Here is a 24,293-nt window from a genome sequence, read left to right as displayed (position 1 = left end):
TGTCCAATTCTCAGTCCCCTTCTCCTGTAGTTAATTTACATCCCTCATAAATTCTCATGGCAGCAGACTCCTTGCATTCACTGCTACCCATCCAAATGCTGTTCACACTGTTGTCATGGTGATATTCCCGAAGCACACATTTGATCATGTCCCTTGCAGTACAGAATCCTGCAAAGTCTCCCCTTAGACTTCAGAGTGAAGTCCACTATTATGATGTTGCAAGAAGGAATCTGCAATCTGCTCAACCCTTTTATCTTTTCCAGCCTCACCCCTTACCACAGTGCCCCTTGTTTCCTCTGGGCTTCACCCATATAGAAAGTGCTTCAATTTACTAAATGCATTACACTTTCTTTAGAATGAGTTTTGTGACTTCTGACTGGCTTCCCTTTTTTAATTTGTTTGTTTCATCTGACCCACGCCCCCCCCTCCACACACACTGAGACCACTATAATGCTTACTTCCGGAGGGTTTTGGTAAGGTCGAGGCAGCAAGTGAGACAAACATTATAAGATGAATATTAATACAATATAAAAATGCACCTACCCCTTGACTCAAAAATTATACTTCTAGTCACCAAATAGAAAAAGTACTCAGATTTGCTCCAAAATTATTTCATTGCAATAACTTTTGCTCTGATGCACAGCAAAAATTAAAAACAGGGAAAACAGAGGGAAAGATGACTGGGTGGTATCACCAACTTGATGGACATGATTTTGAGCAAGCCCTGGGAGTTGGCAATGGACAGGGAAGCCCAGCATGCTGCAATCCATGGGGTCACAAAGAGTTGGACATGACCGAGCAACTGAACTGACTGATATGCCTTCCGACAAGAAACTGATAAAAACATTTTGTACATTTATGCAATCAAATATGATACTAGGCCCCTGCTAGTTCCATATGTAATATCACTGAGAAAAATCATATTATTAAAGAATATGAAGAAACAGGGACACTAATCACCTGGGAACATTGCACATAAGAGACTGTTAATTTTTCAGTTGATTGGAATTTATTATTTATTATCAGAGAAATGTATATGTCACTTCTGGAACATAAAGGTAGAAATGAGTTTAAATGTGCCAACAAGCAAATCTTAACTTCTATGTTAGAATTAGAAAACATTCATCTTATAATAAAATTGTCCATTTTCTTCCTTTACTGTTTCTGGTTTAATTTTTTGTCTGCATTTTGCCACTCAAATGCATGAAAGATCTATAAAATACAATCAGCTATGTTTGAGGAGTCATTTTCATGCTAAACTTTTGTTCTTAATCACAAGAAAATGGCTTTTGGTCTAAAATTTCTCTAGCAACCTTCAAGCCAGCAATAAATGTTATTTGGAAAACTTATGGAAAAAAAACTTAACTCCTTTCAGTTATTAATATTTAAACCAATGTGGTTTTTTAGGCACTGAAAGAAAAATAATAACATTTAAAGCCTTCTGTCTCTATTGATTAAAATCTGAAAATGTTTTCATTGAATTTTTCTCACATTAGCATGATTGCACTTTGAATTTTTAAAAATGTTTTCTCTATTTGTACCTATATCCTGGTGAGTAAAAGTGAGTAGCAGCAATGAAATAATGATTTCCTTTGTGACTTCTTTGTGTGATCAATTTCCATGTGGATTCATGCAGATAATTAAGTCTCTTCATGGAACCAGTGTGTGTGCTTAGTTGCTCAGTCATGTCTGACTCTTTGCAACCCCACCAGGCTCCTCTGTCCATGGGGATTCTCCAGGAAAGAATACTGGAGTGGGTTGCCATGCCCTCCTCCAGGGGATCATCCTCCCAACCCAGGAATCAAACCGGGGTCTCCCACATCACAAGCAGATTTTCACCAGATCATTGTTTAATTCTTTCCTTACATGAACACATTTCTTTATGTCTGTTTTTAACAACAGCAGCAAATCAATATGGCATTTCTTATATATTTATATTATCCTGTGTCTCTCTCATCTGTTCTTTGACTTCAGAAGTCATTTTTTTCTCTTAAAATGGTGAAGCTTGGCATGGGAGTATTTTATAGGATGTGTGTGTGTGTGTGAGAGAGAGAGAGAGAGAGAGAGAGAGAGAGCGTGCTCAGTCCCATCCAACTCTCTGTGACCCAGGGACTGTAGCCTGCCAGGCTCCTCTGTCCATGAGAATTTCTCGGCAAGAATACTGGAATGGGTTGCTGTTTCCTCCTCCAGGAGATCTTCCTGACACAGGTTTTGAACTTGCATCACCTGTGCCTCCTGTATTGACAGGTGAATTACTTACCAATAAGCCACCTGAGAAGACTTTTTTTTATAGAATACTATTTATCAAAACATTTCCTTTCACTTTCCTAATTTTAGCCTGTTGATCCCATGCCCTGAGATACTCGATTGCACCGTTTCCTAGGCCTTTGAAGAATCTGCCATATAAACTGAGCAAACTGAGGTTTCCAGGCTTTCTCTACACCACTCTAGAGTACATACGCTCTCCTCAAAATCACAGCACCACCTGGAGGCCTCAGATGACCCAGGTCTGTCTTCAGCATCTCCTTCCAGATTCTAAACCCCACAGCTATTGTGGCCTCTCCCGTGTTTCGTTGTTGTTCAGTTGCTCAGTCGTGTCAAACTCTCTGTGACCCCACAGACTGCAGGACGCCAGGCTGCACTTTCCTTCACTGTTTCCTGGTGTTTTGCTCAAACTCATGTCCACTGAGTCAGTGATGTGATCCAACCATCTAGTCCTCTGTCATCCCCTTCTTCTCCTGCCCTCAATCTTTCCCAGCATCAGGGTCTTTTCCAGTGAGTCAGTTCTTCACATCAGGTGGCCAAAGTATTGGAGCTTAAACATCAGTCCTTCCAATGAATATTCAGGACTGATCTCCTTTAGGTTTGACTGGTTGGATCTCCTTGCAGTCCAAGGGACTCTCAAGAGTCTTCTCCAGAACCAGTTCAAAAGCACCAGTTTTTCAGTGCTCAGCCTTCTTTATGGTCCAAAGCTCGCATCCTTACATGACTACTGGAAAAATATTAGCTTTGACTAGAATTACCTTTGTTGGCAAAGTAATGTCTCTGCTTTTTAATATGCTGTCTAGGTTTGTCATAGCTTTTCTTCCAAGGAGCAATTATCATTTAATTTCATGGCTGCAGTCACCATCTGCAGTGATTTTGGAGCCCAAGATAATAAAATCTGTCATGGTTTCCTTTGCTTCTCCATCTATTTGCCATGAAGTGATAGGACTGGATGTCATGATCTTCGTTTTTTTAATGTTGAGTTTTAAGCCAGCTTTTTCACTCTTCTATGTTTTGTATCTTAAAAAAAAAAAAAAGGAAACTAGTTTTATTGGTGATTTCTTGAAGGAAAGGATTTAGTTCTTACAGCTTGAATTCCATCTTCGAATTTATCCTAGAAGTTGTATGCAATCTTTAAATACAAGTGCAATATAATTCTCCTTTGTAAGTGGTTCTGAGAAGCTGAGACGGGCTAAAGAAATCTAACTATGAAATCCAGGATTTATTACTTATTATCTTGGGTAGAAAACATCCCAAACTTTTCAGAACTACAGGTAATGGACAGAACAGTATTTTAAATAATAACAGAGTGAACATATCCCAAAGCAGCAGTACTAAGGCCTCTAATCTCCCATAGTATTGAAATGTTAAAGGACCATTTAATATCTTACATACTAAGATGCAGAGTTAACACTTTACTTGTAAAATATATGAATAATTTAAGAGATTTATCTAATGCTTCTGTGTGAGGCAGATAATCATCGATAACTTCCCAACTCTAAGGTGTTTGTTCTAAACTATGAACTAGAGGAACATTTGAAGCAAGTTTTATAATCCATTTTTTATTATCCAATTAAACTTATCTTAAAAGTACAATTAGAAATTCATGAGAAAGGAATCAGAACTCATTAAAGAGTAATGCTGATATCAAATTTCTAATTTATGGACTTTCAAACTGTTAGCCTTCTGCCCTTTGTATTGATTAAAATGCTTATTCTTTTCTAATCTACATGGACAAACTATTGAACTCTAATTTGTCATTGCTAAGTGCATTTGAAAATCCTACATGTTCTTTGTTCATGTAAAGATGAAAGCCATACTAAATGACACTCACGTTTGAGGTTTTGTATGAAATATACCTGTACATAACTATGATTATCTCTACATCTACATCTATAATTAATGATTTCCTTGGACTTATACTCCTAACAATATGGCAAATTGAATACTTCACAATTAGATTTTGAATGAATTGAAAAAAATACACTAATTTTTTCTTCCAGCTTTATTAAGATATAAATGATATATAATACTGTATAAGTTTAAGGTATACAGCCCAATGATTTGACTTACACGCATGTTGAAATGATGATCACGATAGTTTAGTGAACATTTACCATCTCATATAGACATAAAATTAAAAGAAAAAGAAACAAATGTTTTCCTTGCAATGAGGACATTTAGGATTGACTCAACAAATTTCATATATAACATATAGCAGTGTTAACTACATTAATCATTTTTATCTAATAATTGGAGGTTCATGCCTTATGACCACATTCATCCACCTAGGAAGACTCAAAACTGGTGTGGCTTTAGCTGGTGGCTGAAATCATCTGGGGGCATCTTGACTTAAATGGTTGGTGGGCAATACTGGCTATCAACTTGTACTCAAATTGGGCTGACAGAATAATTCCATATGACTTCTACACATGTGGTTTTATCTGTGCACCCCACAATATGAGAGGACATATTTGGGTTCCTCAAGTTGTGGTGGGTCGGTTCTGAGAGCTAGTGTTCTGAAGGAGTGTGCCTTTGTTATGACCTCGCCTTAGAAGTCAGCCAGCATCACATCTACTATTCTCTGTTGGATGAGACAGTCAGAAAGATCCAGCCCACTTCAAAAGGATGGAGCATACATACATCCCACTACCAGACAAGCTGAATGTCAAGGTCACATCATAGGAGAACATTTTGCACCACCTTTAGAAAACACCCTGGGTCACAAGAGGTGAAAATCCATGGAGGAGATTAGAAAAGTCTCACATGTGAATAATCAGGATACCAGGAAGAAAGAAAACAACATCAGAGAAGCAATTTTCAAACAGAAAATGGCTGAGAATTTTTCACAAGGATAGACTACATCAATCTACCAGGAATCACAGCCTCTACCAATAATCTGTGACATAATTAATGGGGATTGCTTAAAAATGATTTTTTAACAAAAAATGTATGTTTTCATACTATGGTAAAAAATACAAACAAAAGGAAAAATGGAGAACATTCTTAGGACAAAAAGAGAATAGAAGAATGATTTAATGAAATAATATAAGGAATGGCTACTCAGGCGTGAAAATAAAAGACAGAAAACTATGTCCCCAGAGTGCTAGGGAAAATAGATCTCATCCTAAAAGTGTATATGGAGCAACATCACTTCATTAATGAAGGTCATTTTATTTCAGGTCATCAAAAACTGAAAAATTTCACCATCAGTCAATCTTCACTGAAGAACTTTAAAGGACATATATTTTTGGTAATTTTTCAGATTTGTTGAGGTATAATTAACACATAGGAATTGTATATATTTAAGACATACAGCACTTCCCTGGTAGCTCAGTTGGTAAAGAATCTACCTGTTATTCAGGAGAACCTGGTTCAGTACCTGGATCAGGAAGATCCACTGGAGAAGGGATAGGCTACCCACTCCAGTGTTCTTGGGCTTTCCTGGTGGCTCAGCTGGTAAAGAATCCACCTACAATGTGGGAGACCTGGGTTCGATTCCTGGGTTGGGAAGATCCCCGGGAGAAGGGAACAGTTACCCACTCCAATATTCTGGCCTGGAGAACTCCATGGACTGTATAGTCAGACATGACTAAGCAACTTTCACTAAAGATATACAACCTGATTTTTGGTATATGTATACAGTGAGAAATGATCAACACAATCAAGCTAACGAACATATCCATCACCTCAGTAAGTTTTTATTTTTTTTCTTATCAATTTATTTTCACCATTTCTCAAATCATAATTTGCTTTTGTTTGGGCCTAGTTCTATTATGACTTTTTAAAATTAGGACACTTTTTAGAGCAGTATAAAATTCAAGGTAAAACTAGGGGAAAGGACAGAGATTCCCCAAATATACCCATCCTCACATACTCATAACCACCCCCTCCCATTAACAACATCCTCTCCAGCATAAAACATTTGTTACAGCTAATGAAACTATGTTGACACATCATAATTACCCAGTGTTCATGTTTTACTTTCTTGTTTTGCATTCTATAGGTTTGAGCAAATTTATGATATGTATCCATCATTATAATATTGCACAAAATATTTTCTCTGACCTAAACGTCCTCTGTGCTCTTCTTATCTTTACCTCATCTCCAACCCTTAAACTCTGCATCCATTGATCTCATTACTGTCTCCATAGTTTGACCTTTCCAGAATTTCATTTCATGAAATCATATACTGTGCAACATTTTCAGACTTTTTTTTAAATGGTGGTGCTTTAGTCGCTCAGTCATATCCAACTCTTGCAGCCTCATGGATTATAGCCCACCAGGCTCCTCTGTCCATGGGATTTCCCAGGCAAAAATAGTGGAGTGGGTTGCCATTTCTTTCTCCAGAGGGTCTTCCCATCCCAGGGATTGAGCTCAGGTCTCCCACATGGCAGGTGGATTCGAAGCTGTCTGTGTTGCTAATCTCAGGAGACAAACATAAGACAGGACCTGGAAGAGATTACTGAGGGACCATGATCTTTGCTTGAAGTGTGGGAAGCACCATTCTGGATAGTGTCTTACAATATAGGGGAAGGGTATTTGCAGTCATTCTTTATGCCCTTTGTGTAAATATGTAAAACAGACCCAGGACTGATCTGTTGAAGCTCTGCTTTATTTTTCAAGGTTAATTCAGCTCTCACTGTATTGGCAACAAAACAGAATCAACTCGGTCTTCACCTTTCCCCTGTTGGAGTCTTTATCTTGTTACCTTAGCAACTCAGTCTGCAGATATGATGATAATTAAAGACTAAACAGGAGAGTATCCTGACCTACTGAAACTGGGAAATAAACCCTCAAAACTATGAAGAAAAGTAAATATCAAGCTGTTAGCCAAAAGAAATTTCAAAATTTGTACAACTCACTGTGATGGGGAAATGTATTCATAATTAAATTGTTTATGCCTTTAACAGTTAATTATGCAGAAAAAATACTTGGTGACTACGATATGTACTAATAACTTTTTTTCACTTGACTCAAAATTATCATGTGGATTTGGGAGTATGGTATGCATTACGTTTGGAAGTAAGATGACACTGTGCCATTTATTAATCTTTTGCAACAAATGGAAGTATATACTGTAAAAAAGGAGAAGCCAAAGTTCACTTTCCTTACTCTTAATCTCCAACCATTGGTAGCAACTCTAGTTCCTTCTTTGTGAAGCACCACTTTTAACACTGTTTGTGTGTGTATGTGTGTGTGTGTGTGTGTGTGTGTGTGCGTGTGTGTGTGTGTGTGTGTGTGTGTGTGTGCCAGGACTTCTCAACCTGGAACTGTTGTCATTTGGGGCTAGATCACTCTTTGTTTTGAGGTGCTACCCTGTAGGATGTTTAGCAGCATCTTGGCCTCTATACAGTAGATGCTACCAGCATAACCCACATCACCCCCTCCCCAAATTGTGTCAAATAAAACCCTCTCCAGGCGTTGACAACAGAGACTACTGTCCTAGGTCAACGTTCTCTGACCTTCTTTTGTTTATACTCCACTCACACTTCAGTGTGCATGGGTCTCCTGCAAAAAGGTTCAGATTTCAGCTTACAGCTGAGATAATAACAGGCCAGGGAAAACTCCCCAATACCATGATGGTGGGGGCACAGGGCCTTGAATCATAGGATGTATTCAAGAATTTCAAAACTGTCACTTCGGGATTGGCTCAAAGTATCCCCACAGCATCTCCATATACACTACAGGAGGTGGAAGTTGTCACTACCCAGATCGAGGTTGCTGCAATCTGCCTGCAGTGGAGAATAACTAAAAATCTTGCTGTGGAAGATCAAAAAAAGTGTTGTTGTTGTTTTTTCCAAATTAAGCCAGTCTTTCATACATTGCTCATCAGAATGCAAATTGGTACAACCTCTACGGAAGGTAATTTGAAGGTACATGTCAGGATTGTAAGTGCATACAGCCTTTATCAATTCTGTATCTAACATTCTGTCAATCTTCTTGCACACATGTAAAATGGTATATTTACAAAGAGTCTCAGTGAAACAGTGCTTGTAATACAAAGCATGGGAGGCAACCTGAATATTCTCAGTAAAGAGATCATATCCATAAAAGGTAACTGTAACAAATCACACTTCATTGTATATCCTTTTATATTTTGTGAATCCTAAATTATGTGTATCTGTTACTCATACACAAATGAGGTATAACGAGCCTCTAGTTTCTGAGAATAAATGAAGAAGAATGCCTTGTTATGTAGCAAAAACCTATTAATACTGATACCATTTAATTTAAAATATATTTCACCTCAACATACATAAGATAAAATGAAAAAGTATTTTTTGAAACCTCATACTTAGCTGATTCTCTGTGGTCCATACCTTGTTTCTCCTATTTTCCAGGGTATTAATACTAATGGAAGAAATATCCCAGAACAGAAGTATTGGAACTTTAAGACATCAGTGGGCTTATCATCTATGATTAATCCAACTGAAAATTTTTTTCCAAAAAATAATTTTTCATCTCACATATGTTGAGGTGAACTATATTTTGGAATTTATGTGATATGAATATATAATACACATGACTACCAAAGTATAAAAATTGGGGCATGGTAAATGGAAACTTACTGTTTCTAGATATTAATATTTTATAAGTAGTACAATATTAATTCTAATTAGACTGTGAAGAATCAAAGATATACACTGTAATCCCCAAAACAATTATACAAAAGGAATGATGCTAAAGCTGAAACTCCAGTACTTTGGGCACCTCATGTGAAGAGTTGACTCATTGGAAAAGACTGTGATGCTGGGAGGGGTTGAGGGCAGGAGGAGAAGGGGACGACAGAGGATGAGATGGCTGGATGGCATCACTGACTCGAAGGACGTGAGTCTGAGTGAACTCCGGGAGTTGGTGGTGGACAGGGAGGCTTGGTGTGCTGCGATTCATGGGGTCTCAAAGAGTCGGACACGACTGAGCGACTGAACTGACTGACTGATTGATAATGCAAAGATGCCAGCATTAGTTTAGTCTTTTTTCTTTTTTCCTGAGGAGGAAAAGAGGTAATTCTTCTAAGTATTCAGTATTATTTCAATGTGACTTTAATTTGCAATCCCTTCTTTCTTTTATGATTCTTCCATATTGTGTTCTATATTAAAACTTTTACCCCAAGGTCATCAAGATTTTCTTCTAGAAATTTTATAGTTTTAGGCTTTACATTGGGGTACCTGATCCACAGTTATGGGTATCCACTGCTTTTTCCCCCATACATCTTTGCAATATACTTGGTAGTAACTGTTTTGGGGATTACAGCATGTATCTTTGATTCTTCACAACCTAATTAGAATTAATATTGCACCACTTATAAAATATAAATATATAGAAATAGTAAGAAGTTTCCATTTACCATGCCTAAAGTTTTATACTATAGTATCATGTGTATTATATATTCATATCACATAAATTCCAGATACAATGCTATAGTATTTGGTTTTTTTCCTTTCATTTTTATCTCATCTGAACTCAGCCTCCAAATTCTGTCTTCCCTACAGTTGTCAGAAGCTCACATACGTCGAGTCAATTAACACTTTCTGGGTTACTTGGAGCCTGTTCTATAGAAGCATGGTTAAGGGGAAAGCCAATAATCTGGACAGATTGGACAGAATTTGTTCCCCTCCTTTGGCTTTATTTTCCATAGAATTTTCTCCATCACATTCCAACTGCTGTGGTCTCTCCCTATTTCACTCTGATTCTGAATCCAGTAAAACTTCTGATATTTACCAGAAATTTAGCCACTGCATGTGGGAACATCCAGGGCCTGCCACCAGGCACCGAGCCACAACCTGGGCAAGTTACACAGTGTGGGCATCTTTTGCCATGACAACTTTCCTCCTACCTGCTGTGGGTGCTTTTTAGTTCCTTTGGACTTGTTTTGTTTGTCTGTTTGTTTCTCAATTATTTAATATTATCTGATGAGGAGTTAGTCCAATATGAGCTACTCTGCTATTACCTGAAGAAGAAATCCTTATGGTGGTTTACTTTTTAGGAAAAAAAAAAGAATATTTTACCGCTAAGGGTATTAAAAAGAATTTGCTTCAAGAAGGATCATAAAGGAAGAGCAAATTGATTAATTCCCTAATAACAAAGTTGCACAGGGTGCGATGATAACCTTGTGAGCAGAATTGACTTTCTGTTTATCTAAATTTACTTCTGAAAAAAACATAGTGATCATTCCAAGTATGTTCTTTTTTGGAAAATGGATCTGCACTCTTTAAAAGCACATAGAGTGAGGGACTACTGCTGGAAAAAAAAGGATGGCAATTGTATCAGGAATGAAGGTAAGTATAAATTGAAGAAAAGACAAATTAAAAAAAGAAACAATTTTATTTATTTCAACTTGAAATAACTTTTTTCCATTGAATTCCTCATTTTGCACAAGCAATCACATAGAAAATTAATTTAATACATGATTAAAAGTTTAAAACATTCCTAATTGTTTTGTTCTTCACTGATTCCTAAAGTGCTTTATGATAATAAAATTCATGGTTATAAAAACTATTACCATGCAGAATACAAAAAGAAGTGTATTTTTTGCACTATCCAGAAATAACACACACTATTTTCAGTCCTCTTCAGGAAGTTTTTGGAAATAAGTCTGTACATTATCATAGTGTTTCTGCATTGATATAATAATAACCATTCTTCTATCCTGTGACACGTTTAGTCGATGGAATTTGAATGTAACAACTCTCTGATTTGTCCACATTCTAAAGGAAATCAGTCCTGAATATTCATTGGAAGGACTGATGCTGAAGGTAAAACTCCCATACTTTGGCCACCTGATGTGAAGAACTGACTCATTGAAAAAGACCCTTATGCTAAGAAAGATTGAAGGCAGGAGAAGGAGACGACAGAGGATGAGATGGTTGGATGGCATCACTGAGTTGATGGACATGAGTTTGAGCAAGCTCCGGGAGTTGGTGATGGACAGGGAAGCCTGGCATGCTGCAGTCCATGGGGCCACAAAGAGTCGGACATGACTGAGCAAATGAACTGAATTAATACTTGGAAATATCATGTGTGTATATATATATATAAAGTAAATGGTTTGTATTTTTTAGAAAGATGACAAATTCTTTTGACTTTCAAATTATAAAAAAATGTAAATACATTTTATCTCAGAGAAATAATGTGTGGCATACTGTAGCTAATAACTATTTACATAAAATATTTTTCTTTAAAAGAATTCATGACATGCAATATTCACTATGTTGTTTCTGAGGCTTTGCGAAATCTTGACTCAGATAAATCTGTGCTTCTCAACCTGCCAGTTTCTCCCAGGTTTCCAATCTACTAAGAACTTCTGAAAATGGGGCTCAAGCATAAACATTTTCTAAAAAATTTTCCCTAATCATAATGTGCATACAATATTGATAATTACTGACAAACTTCATCAAGTAGAGGTATCTATTATACCTTGGTTATTGTTTTTCTGATAAATATGGATAATAAATATATATTTATATATGCATATCAGAAACTTAATTCCAGATAATCCTGGACAAATCTGATATTTGATTTTTTTTGACAGAACATGTTTAAAATAACAATAAATTTTTGAATATTTAATATAGAATAACTGGGCTTCCCAGGAGGTGCAGTGGTAAAGAATCTGCCTGCCAATGCAGGAGATGCAAGAGGTGTGGGTTCAGTCCCTGGGTGGGGAAGATCCCCTGGAGGAGGAAATGCCAGTATTCTTACCAGGGAAATTCCACAGACAGAGGCGCCTGTTGGACTATAGTCCCTGAGGTCACAAAGAGTCAGATGTGATTGAGCACAGTCCTTATTCCTTCCAGCAGAGTAAAACTAAGATGCCTGGAGACCTCATACAAGAGAATAAACATAATCTCATTGTATTCCTCCAATAACTATGCAATAAGTGACTCAGTCATTGCTGTTTTACATGCAAGGAAATCAAAGCATCAAATAGCAAAGAAACTTGCCCAAGGTGGTAGGACAAGCGTGAGCCACGGATGAACCCAGACAGCCTGGCTTTTTAAACCCAGCCTTCACTCTTAACACCCAGACTTTTCTACTCACACAGTAGTGATTTCCAGTGAAAATTAACTTTCCTGGAACATCCACTTCAAAGATGTCTTCCCTCTTAGTCTCATAATTCCTGAATTGTCTTCTATCACTGAGCTTCCCTGGTGGCTAAGATGGTAAAGAATCTGCCTGCAATGCGGGAGACATGGGTTCTATCCCCCTGGGTCAGGGAAGCTTCCCCAGGAACTTCTGAATTGTTTTCTATCAATCACTACCTCTCAAGAAAACCAGAGAAAAGATTTTTAATTCTTTCCCAAGAGCAGTACTCCTGAATTCACGGTCCCGATTACTTCTATTCATGGTCCCTATTATTCCCACGGACACAGGAGCCTGGCAGGTTAACAGTCCATGAGGTCGCAAGAGTCAGACACAACTGAGTGACTACAGCCCACCACCAAGGCAGTGCTCAGTGTAGACTTAAGTTTCCTCGCTATGAAGGCAGGACCCTTTGAGCATAATTGAATCCCTGTGAATTAGGAGATTTTGAAATCTGGTCATGGCAACACATGCTATTCCGATACTTTTGGTTGTTTCCTCCCCCAGACTTGAGGACTTCCTTACACATACACACTCCTGAGTATTCTGTGAAACAAACTCTGTGAACATCTGCAGATCAAGACCCTTTGAAAACCTCCAGATTTCTTTCTCTCTACAGTTCTTTTTCCTCTCTGATTCTCAGTCCTATAAATTCTAGCCAGATGGGTCTTCTGCGGTTATTGGAGGAAGTAGTCAATTGATGTCAACTATATCCAGTTGCTCCAACTACCGCACAGTTGCACTCATCTCACACGCTAGTAAAGTAATGCTCAAAATTCTCCAAGCCAGACTTCAGCAATATGTGAACCATGAACTTCCAGATGTTTAAGCTGGTTTTAGAAAAGGCAGAGGAACCAGAGATCAAATTGCCAACATCCACTGGATCATGGAAAAAGCAAGAGAGTTCCAGAAAAACATCTATTTCTGCTTTATTGACTATGCCAAAGCCTTTGACTGTGTGGATCACAATAAACTGTGGAAAATTCTGAAAGAGATGGGAATACCAGACCACCTGATCTGCCTCTTGAGAAACCTATATGCAGGTCAGGAAGCTACAGTTAGAACTGGACATGGAACAACAGACTGGTTCCAAATAGGAAAAGGAGCACATCAAGGCTGTATATTGTCACTCTGCTTATTTAACTTCTATGCAGAGTACATCATGAGAAAGGCTGGGCTGGAAGAAGCACAAGCTGGAATCAAGATTGCTGGGAGAAATATCAATAACCTCAGATATGCAGATGATACCACCCTTATGGCAGAAAGTGAAGAGGAACTGAAAAGCTTCTTAATGAAAGTGAAAGTGGAGAGTGAAAAAGTTGGCTTAAAGTTCAACATTCAGAAAACGAAGATCATGGCATCTGGTCCCATCACTTCATGGGAAATAGATGGGGAAATAGTGGAAACAGTATCAGACTTTATTTTTCTGGGCTCCAAAATCACTGCAGATGGTGATTGCAGCCATGAAATTAAAAGACACTTCCTCCTTGGAAGGAAAGTTATGACCAACCTAGATAGCATATTCAAAAGCAGAGACATTACTTTGCCAACAAAGGTCCGTCTAGTCAAGGCTATGGTTTTTCCTGTGGTCATGTATGGATATGAGAGTTGGACTGTGAAGAAAGCTGAACGCCAAAGAATTGATGCTTTTGAACCGTGGTGTTGGAGAAGACTCTTGAGAGTCCCTTGGACTGCAAAGAGATCCAACCAGTCCATTCTGAAGGAGATCAGTGCTGGGTGTTCATTGGAAGGACTGATGCTGAAGCTGAAACTCCAATACTTTGGCGACCTCATGTGAAGAGTTGACTCACTGGCAAACTCGGATGCTGGGAGGGATTGGGGGCAGGAGGAGAAGGGGATGACAGAGGATGAGATGGTTGGATGGCATCACCAACTCGATGGACATGAGTTTGAGTAAACTCCGGGAGTTGGTGATGGACAAGGCAGCCTGGCATGCTGGGATTCATGGGGTCGCAAAGAGTCAGACATGACTGAATGACTGGACTGAACTGAACTGAACTGTGTAACCAACTATACACGATTAATGATTTCTATTCAAGCTCCTCCATTTGATCCTTCATATAGTGAATAAATATGAAATGATGCCTTAAGGTATTTGTTTGCATCATCCAGAAAAATAAAGACTTTTTAAAATATGAAAACACTGAGAAATCTAAAAGTGAATTGACTTAAAGCTTTTTCTAAAATTAACATAGAAGCAGCCTAAATGTCCATCGACAAGAGGAATGGCTAAAGATGTTTTACATTTATACAGTTGAATATTACTTATCCATGAAAACAAATGACACAATGCCATTTACCACAACGTGGACGGACCGAGAGATTGTCATGCTCAGTGAAGTAAGTCAGACAGAGAAGGAGATATGTCATATGACATCCCTTATGTGTGGAATTTGAAAGCAATTATAGAAATGAACTTACAAGACAGAAAGAAACTCACAGAGAACCGATTTACAGTTGGCGAGGGGAGGGCATAGTTAGAAAGTTTGGGAAGGACATGGACACACTGCTATATTTAAGATGGATAACTAACAAGGACCTACTGTATGGAACTCTGCTCACTGTTCTGGGACAGCCTGGATGTGAGAGGGGCTTGGGGGAGAATGGATGCATGTTTGTATATGGCTGAGTCCCTCCACTGTTTACCTGAAACTATCATAGCATTGTTCATCAGCTGTACCCCAATACAAAATTAAAAGTTCAAGTAAATAAATAAAATTAAGAGGAAAAAGTAGTTATTAGATCACTTCTCAATCATAATATAAAACTTTCAGGGTACAAATTTCTTTTATTATTAAAACTGCAAAATTTTATACTCCACAACATTGTTTCACTAAAGCATATAAAACATAAAATTATCATTCTGCTTTTGCTGCTCTTTCATGAAATGACTACAAAATATAGAAATACTGTTTAATATTCAATAGAAAAATTGAAGTTTCTTTATGTATATCAAGACTTTTATTAAGATACCTGCCTGCATTTAATATTATTTTCATTTTGATTGAAGATATAATGTCTTACTAACAATAGGACTTCAAAATATACTGCTGCTGCTGCTGCTGCTGCTGCTGCTGCTGCTAAGTCACTTCAGTCATGTCCGACTCTGTGCGACCCCATAGACGGCAGCCCAGCAGGCTCCCCCGTCCCTGGGATTCTCCAGGCAAGAACACTGGAGTGGGTTGCCATTTCCTTCTCCAATGCGTGAAAGTGAATTCGCTCAGTCGTGCCTGACTCCTAGCGACCCCATGGACTGCAGCCTACCAGGCTCTTCTGTCCATGGGATTTTCCAGGCAAGAGTAGTGGAGTGGGTTGTCATTGCCTTCGGTAAACTAAAATCGCTTTGTAGTTAAAAAAGGTTCTGTAGAAAATCATGTACTACTGTACCAAATATTTCTTTGGATCTCCAATATGTACTTTTTCAGGAGTTATCATTTATACGTGTTTCAGTGCTTAGTCACTAAGTCATGTCCCACTCTTTGAGACCCAGTGGACTATAGCCTGCCAGGCTCCTCTGTCCATGGGATTTCCCAGGCAAGAATACTGGAGTGGGTTGCCCTGTTCTCTTCCAAGGGATCTTCCCAAGCCAGGAACAGAACCTGCATCTCCTCCGTCTCCTGCTTTGCAGCTGAGTTTTTTACCAATCTAGAAAACTCATCCTGAGTTATTTTCCCCCACTGATTAATTACAGAACTAATTGTTCACACAATTTGAATGTTTCCTATTTATATATGCTTTTTCCTGAGGATAGTTTGAAGTTATTTACACTTCAGTCATTAATTTAAATAGTTCATATCACAAAAATATCAGGTTCAAACAAGACACAGAGAGTAGCAACTTCACTTGCTGATTGACATGCATTTGATTGATCCATGCAGAATGTGCTTCCAGAAAGGCTTTAGGTAGGTTCACACTGACACACAATGTACTAAGATGAAACACGATTAAAACTCAATTGGGTCTGGTGAGCTGCCTGCTCTTTCACTCCTGTGTCCCTATCCTACCTTCCTCCAAAGGTCACACAGTGTTACTCAAACACCCTAATTCTTTGCAAGAAAAAAATGGACCCATCAGAGAGAGTCAAATTTTATTGAGACACATGGCACTGAATGTTCTAGAATGTCACCTGTGGGAATTCTGACCATTCATGGATCTGCAATTTGGGCAGTTTTGCTTCTGGCAGATGTATTTCATGTGACCACCTGACCATTCTTAATTATACCTCTTTGCAGACTCTTTCTTTGCTTTTTAAAAAGGGGAGATGTTGACTTCCTAATCACAAGTTCACACAAAAGAAATAAGAGCTGGAATTTATGACACTAGCGTTGCAGGAGCTTAGAAAATGCTGACGAAAATGCTGAAACACTCTGTGCTGTGGGACTAGCACATGCCGGCCATCCAAGATAAATAGCTTTAAGCACCTGGAGCAACGAGGGAGAAAGCACGGCCTCTAGCCAGGCCACAATCACATTCACCTTCTCAGGGACCCGGCTCAACTAAGGCCTAATCGAAAGGTCATTTATGCCTACATATGACCTCTTGATTTGACCTATTTGGTAACATTAAAATTTCAACTGATAAAATTATATTCACTGAGTTTTACCAGAGTCTCCATTAGTTTAGCAAATTTGCCAGTGCAGGAGACATAAGAGACACAGGTTCATTCCCTGAGTTGGGAAGATCCCCTGGAGGAGGGCATAGCAATAATAATAATAGTGGGCATAGAGTTAGAACCAGTAAATGGATTTTTCCCATGGTAATTACAGGTCCTGACATTTACCTGAAAAGGGAAAATTTAGAGGAAAACATTAGCAGTCAAAAACATTGGCTTAGAGTGCTTGCTTCAGAAGCATGTACACTAAAGCTGAAATGATACAAAGAATTAGCATTTCCTCTAAGTGAAGATGACATGCAAATTCTAGAAGTGCTCCACATTTTAAAAAAACAGACAAACATTGGCTTAGATGCACAAGGAGGACAGAAAGATGCCTAGATACACAATATGATCCAAATCTCTCCTTCTCGGAAACAAGGAAGAAATTATTTGTTTGGTAGAGAATGCCCTCCATGAGCTAGCAGCAGGACCCGGCTGGAATCAGAAATGGAAGAAAGTGCTGAATCAATGCCTTTTCTAAACCACAGTGACCTCTCTCTGTAGACTCTTCTTTCAGATCCCCTGGAGAAGGAAATGGCAACCCACTCCAGTACTCTTGCCTGGAGAACTCCATGGACAGAGAGTCCTGGTGGACTATACAGTCCATGGGGTTGCAAGGAGTCGGACATGACCGAGTGACTAAAACTTTCAAATATTTACATAATGAGGATTGAGAGATGTATCGGAACTGCCCTTTAGAAGCCAAAGATTTCCTTTTGGCCCTAAGGAAATAAAATTCTATTTCTTGGGTGCCTGGAAGCAGCAGTCTGGAGGAAAGGAGTGAATAAGTGTAAGGCCTTCCTGAGATTGGATTACTGAGATAAGCTTGGGGTGGAATGAAAATGTATCTCTTACCCCATAAGCACAAACGACAAATCTTTTATGTTTCACCATTTCCAAGGTATGGTCGTTTTTTGCTTCCCTGACTGTTGCTAAGGTGTTATTTGATCCCTATGAAAGTGAAAGTGAAAGTGAAAGTGATAGTCCCAGTTGTGACCCCATGGGCTGTAGCCCGCCAGGCTCCTCTGTCTATGCAACTCTCCAGGCAAGAATATTGGAGTGGGTAGACATTTCCTTCTCCAAGGGATTTTCCCGACCCAAGGATCAAACCCAGGTCTCCTATGTTGCACGTGGATTCTTTACCATCTGAGTCACCAGAAGTCCATGCAGCCCCTATGCACCTTTCTCCGCAGCTCAATTTGGCTCATTCCTTTCTGTTTGGTTCGCTTAGTTTATCCCTATTGTTTCCCAACACCAAGTTCAGGTCTCACTTTCTCCAAGACACCTTGCTGACCCTCCCTGGAGTGGGCTGGGGGTTCTATATGAAAGTCTGCTCAGTCACTGTCATAGTGGCTATTAGTAATTATCACACTGCATCTCCATTGTTCCGTACCACTGGGCAGTGAACTCCTAGAGCACAGGGTCTGAGTTTTCCATCTCTGTCTCCCGGGGCATAGTGGATGTTCAGAGAAGACTTTAATCGATGAAACTCCAGCCCTATCTATTTTCTGACACCATCAGAGTCCGTGCTGGGTTCCACACAAACCCTTTATTATCCTCTCATGAAGGAGTCTTAGAATGCAAGCGACAGAGGCTAGGTTCCAAAGATAACAGTCCACCTACTTTGATGCAAAATAAACAGTGAGGCATCATTAAGCCACCCTAACTAGTAATAAATGGCTTGTGAACACCTCACGTCAGATTACAATTCATAGATGTCTTACCAATCTGAAGTTGCCAGTATAGATGTCTTACCAATCTGTCTTACCAGTCTGATTAGCTAGCACCCATGGATCAGGAAAAGAAAGTTCTGTGGAATAGATATGTCCCCAAAACACACGAAGACAAATATAACCTTGGTCATGTGTGTGCGTACTCAATCAGTCATGCCTGACTCTTTGGGATCCCGTGGACGGCAGCCCACCAGTTTCCTCCATCCATGGAAATTCCCAGGCAAGAATACTGGAGCAGGTTACCATTTCTTCCTCCAGGGGATCTTCCTGACCTAAATATCGAACCTACGTCTCTTGTGTCTCCTGCATTAGCAGGTAGATTCTTTACCACTGTGTCCCGAAGGAAGTCCTGACTCATGTGAATTATGAAATTATGAGAGCTCCACCCCTATCACTGACAGCAGATGCTTCCCCAGACTACCCATGTTAAACCCAAAGATATGAGGTGAGAGAAGCAACTCTCAAGAAACCCAAGTTAAATGGTACTTTAAAATAATACAAGAGTATCTCCCTATAGCAGATTTATAGAGACTCCCCTCCAAGATGTGCTAACACAGACAGGTAAGGTATAGTAAATTTAGGAACTACCTACTGCTTCTGTTAAATCCACATAGACTTATTTGTTAGCAAAGCCCACCCTGTTTTCCTGCTGCTGTTTCAGTCAGTTCAGTTCAGTTCAGTCACTCGGTCATGTCCAACTCTTTGCGACCCCATGAATCGCAGCACACCAGGCCTCCCTGTCCATCACCAACTCCCGGAGTTTACTCAAACTCATGTCCATCAAGTCGGTGATGCCACCCAGCCATCTCATCCTCTGTTGTCCCCTTCTCCTCCTTCAATCTTTCCCAGCATCACGGTTTTTTCCAATGAATCAGTTTTTTGCATCAGGTGGCTTCAGCATCAGTTCTTCCAATGAATATTCAGGACTGATTTCCTATAGGATGAACTGGTGTGATCTCCTTGTTGTCCAAGAGACTCTCAAGAGTCTTCTCCAACACCATAGTTCAAAAGCATCAATTCTTTGGCACTCAGCTTTCTTTGTAGTCCAACTCTCACATCTATACATGACTACTGGAAAAACCACAGCTTTGACTAGACGGACCTTTGTTGATAAAGTAATATCTCTGCTTTTGAATATGCTGTCTAGGTTGGTCATAACTTTTCTTTCAAGGAGGAAACATCTTTTAATTTCATGGCTGCAGTCACCATCTGCAGTGATTTTAATACTATAAACCCAGATTACAGTCCTGATTCACAGAGCTACAGTAGGAGTTGAGTAAAATTGGTTGAGGAAATAACATCAAGAGAAATTTGACATGATTAGTTCTCAGCCGAAATGAATGAAGGGTTATGCCTTTGTTCCATGGTTATTAAGGTGAAAAGCATACAAAATGGATTAGAGGATCAGGTATGCTTGTGTTGTTGGACTGGACTCTTTCCATGTTTCATTTGGGTATTAAATGCTATGATTCTAAGACGAGAGTCTCAAAACAGCCTTTTTCCTCAGGTTCCACTGAGGACATCTATGAACACCCACGTGGAGGGAGCCACCCTGTGTGCCTTATCTCCTGGCAGTCAGGTGTGTACAGAGCACCAGCCAGGAGTCATCACCTCCTCTAAGAAGGAGCAGAGATGCCAGTGCAGGTTCTCAGAATCAAACAGAAGATGAAGAGATCAAAAATCAGAAGCAAAGAGAGATGAGGGTTTTAAATCAAAGTGCTGTGCACTGTTCAAAATTTTTAAACATCCACTTTCTCCATGCAGGTCAATGCTGATGGCATGTTCTTAGTAATTCAGTCTTGTGAAACTCCTGTTTGATGCTCAGTTTTGTTGTGAAACATTTACATTAAACTGTGTGAGGCTGTGGATTCTGCACCGGGAGCTGGGTGGGGAACATAATGGTCAGGCTCCCACCATGCCGCCATATCACACTTGGGCATGAGCAGATCTCTGCATTGAGTTTGCTCCAGTGATGATGAGAAAAAGTGAGGACCTCAACCCAGCAAGTCCACCAAAGTGAAATATCTGCCAGGATTCCCAGGGGTGTTTGAAACAGAAGCTAGCATGAGAGAAATGGACCTTGACAAGGGGTGAAGGATGATTAAAAGCATCAGATATGACAGTCAGGGTGCAGCATTGCCTGAAGTGTGGCAATGCTACTCTCTCATTAAACTCCATGAGCAACAAATGTCAACCTTTTAAGCTTTAAGGAGTCACTTTGGCATGAAGGTAACTACCTTAGGCAACAAAATACAGTAATTTTTCTGAGATATCAAAGCCTCTCTTTCACTACTTTCTGGATGAGATGAATCATAAGAACATTTCTTTTCTACACTGACGTCCCCCATGGACCCCATCCAAGTCTGATACCAGCTTTCCATGAATGTGAGTTACTGATGCATGGACAAGAATAATGAGAATTCAGTGGGCCTGCACATCCAATGTCTCAGTCTTTGGTGAAAAAACCATCAACATCATGCAAAAGGCACCCAATTAAACACATGTGGGATGTAGCATAAGGAAAAGTTCTACATGTAATAGAAAGTGAGCCAGCCCTCTTGGGAAAATAGAGCCCATCAGTAAAATGGGTTTTATTTCTACTCTGAAAAATTACTGGCTAAAATCAGAAAGCAAACATGAAAGAGAAAATGGGAGAGATGAGAGAATTTCATTATATTTGCATTTTTAATTCATCTACAATTATTTTTGTAGGCTGTCAGATGTTTTTTCCATTAGAATATGGAATTGGTCCAATGTTTTTATTTAATAATAGATATGTTATGGAACCATGCAGAGATATCATGCATGTATTAAGGACTTTGTACTTTTTATCCTACAAGCACTGAGAAAAACCATTGGAAGTTTTTATTAAGGGCAAGGCATGATTAAATTTACTTCAGAATCTAAAAGAACATTCCCCTTAGAGTACACAAAATGGATTAGAGGATCAAGTGTGCTTGTGTTGTTGGATTGGACTATTTCCATGTTTCTTTTGGGCATTAAATGCTATGATTCTAAGATGAGAGTCTCAAAACAGCCTTTTTCCCTTGTATATGAGTCATATGAACTTGACTAAAAGTAGCATTCTGTAGAAACTCTTCAAGAAATGGTTTTACACTCTCCAAAGAGGCAAAGAACAGCTCTGAATTTATAAGACAACACAACTTGCAAGAGGCCAACAGAAAATTCAAACAGAGTATTCAACAAATTCTGCACCAAATAGAGTATCTGTGTTCTGTTTTCAATGCCTTTCAGAATATCAAGATTTCAAAGAAGTCTATATGACAGCTGCAAAGATCATATTGTGTTATAGGTCACTTTAGAAATTGTACTATATATAGATAGATAGATGGATAAATCAGTTGCCAAAACTACTAATTTTAATATAGACCATTTACTAAAAAGCCATTTACTACATTTTAGTATAGGCCATTTACTAAAAGGATGGGAGTTGTGTGGATGAACTCAGTTGGTTCTTTCACCGAACCAAACTCAAGGCAATTCTGTGAATCCTCAGATGTATATTTCCCCTGGTCAATCAATTATGAAGTTCTGGGTATCTATTGCAGAGTAACAACTAACTGGATTAAAACAATTGTTTGCTATCTCTCACAGTTGTGGCAATTGATGAGTCATCTGAGCCTCTGCATCTTAGGGTCCCCATCCACTGAGGGAGGTCAGGGCTGAGTCTGGAGATGTCTGAAGTCTTCTTCACTACATGCCTGCCATTGGTGCTGGATGCAAAATGGGTGGAAAAGTTGGGGGTAGACCAAGCATCTCTTTCCATTTGTTAAACAATCTTGGAATCCTTGCATGTACAGTGGTTTCAAGAGTTCAAGCATCATGCATGGCACCTGAATTACACCAGAGCAGGTGATGTGAGGAAATATGCAGAAGTTTCATAGTGTCATTTAGGTTTCTTGTAACTTAGTCTCAGGAATCAGCATCACTAACACTGCATTCTCTTGGTTACACAGGGTCAGCTTGAACTAATGCGAGAGAAGGCTACCCAAGGGGGATGAACACCAGCAGGCATGGTTCATCAAGGCCATCTGATAAACTAGCTTGTTGTTCAATCACTAGCTTGTGTTTGACTCATTGCAACCCGTGAACTGCAGCATGCCAGGCTTCCCTGTCCTTCACTCTCTCTCAGAATTTACTCAAACTCATGCCCACTGAGTCAGTGATGCCATCCAACCATCTCATCCTCTGTTGCCCCCTTCTCCTCCTGTCTTCAATCTTCCCCAGCATCAGGCTCTTTTCCAGTGAGTTAGTTCTTTGCATCAGGTGGCAGAATTATTGGAGCTTCAGCTTCAGCATCAGTCCTTCCAATGAATATTCAGGGTTGATTTCATGTAGGATGGACTGGTTTGATTGCCTTTCATCTACTGGAGGCTAGTGGAGCAAAGAAGATGTGATGATTAAGGAAGTACAGCTTTTCAGCCCAGTTCTTTTGAAGGAAAGGGATGCATGCTACACAGTAGATCCGTGCTGTGATATCTTACTGAGCAGATTCCACAGAGGAAGCCAGTTTAACTAAAGAGGAAACTCATTTATTACCATTTAATATTTCTTAATATTTTGGGAGGAAACAGAGAGTAAGACAGGTACTGAACATTGCTATTTCTTGCTCTCACAAAAGGATTAAATAACGGGAATATCTCTTGGAGTCCATAGGTTAAGTTTACTTGATGAAAGTGTCAGGAATGGCTATTTACTGCCAGGAAATGAGGGACCAGCCCAGTGATTAGAATCCTTCAGATTCTTGAATAGTCCCAGCAGTCAAGGAAGCTGGTAACTGATTTATCTGTAAACCAGAAATGTCACTTGCCTCTATCATCCATCAGGAGGATGTCGTGTCAAGATGCTGTAACGTGTGCTGCCTGGTACAAATTATCTGCAATGGATGGATCTGTTTCTCCTCATTTTCTTCATCCTTCAGAGGTTAATGGACACGAGAATCACTCCAGAAACCCCCAAAGCCCCAGGGCTTTTGTGTTGTACTCAGTAGCTATCTAAATCCTCATGATTACAGAAGTTGAATCTCAATTTAAAGAAAAAAAATTCCAAAAATACTTTAAAAGTACCATCTTTTTTAACTTGTTGTTCAGTTGCTCAGTCGTACCTGACTCTTTGCGACACCATGGACTGCAGCACCCCAGGCTTCCCTGTCCTTCACCCTCTCCCGGAGTTGCTCAAACTCATGTCCATTGAGTCGGTGATGCCATCCCACCATCTCATCCTCTGTCGTCCCCTTCTCCTCCTGCCTTCAATCTTTCCCAGCATCAGGGTCTTCTCCAGTGAGTCACCTCTTCACATCAGGTGCCAAAGGATTGGAGCTTCAGCTTCAGCATCGTCCCTCCTGATGACTGCTTTCCTTTGGGGTTGATTTCCTTTGGGAATCACTGGTTTGATCTCCTTTCTGTCCAAGGGATTCTCAAGAGTCTTCTGCAGCACCACAGTTCAAAAGCATCAATTCTTCAGTGTTCAGCTGTTCTTATGATTCAACTGACCATCCATCCATAGCCACTGGA

At 39.5% G+C, this 24,293-nt stretch overlaps 1 non-coding gene across 1 annotated transcript; it reads left to right on the top strand.

Moving 5' to 3' along the window:
• Positions 1–17,206: 17,206 nt before the first annotated feature.
• On the top strand, positions 17,207–17,311 carry LOC112443075 (U6 spliceosomal RNA). Its single transcript, XR_003031347.1, has one exon. It is a non-coding gene; the product is annotated as a U6 spliceosomal RNA (small nuclear RNA).
• Positions 17,312–24,293: the final 6,982 nt, after the last annotated feature.

The sequence above is a fragment of the Bos taurus genome, chromosome 20 (genome assembly GCF_002263795.3).
Source record: "Bos taurus isolate L1 Dominette 01449 registration number 42190680 breed Hereford chromosome 20, ARS-UCD2.0, whole genome shotgun sequence".
NCBI lineage: Eukaryota > Metazoa > Chordata > Mammalia > Artiodactyla > Bovidae > Bos > Bos taurus.
Note: the sequence above shows the minus strand (reverse complement) of the source record. Positions and strands in the feature narration are given on the sequence as shown.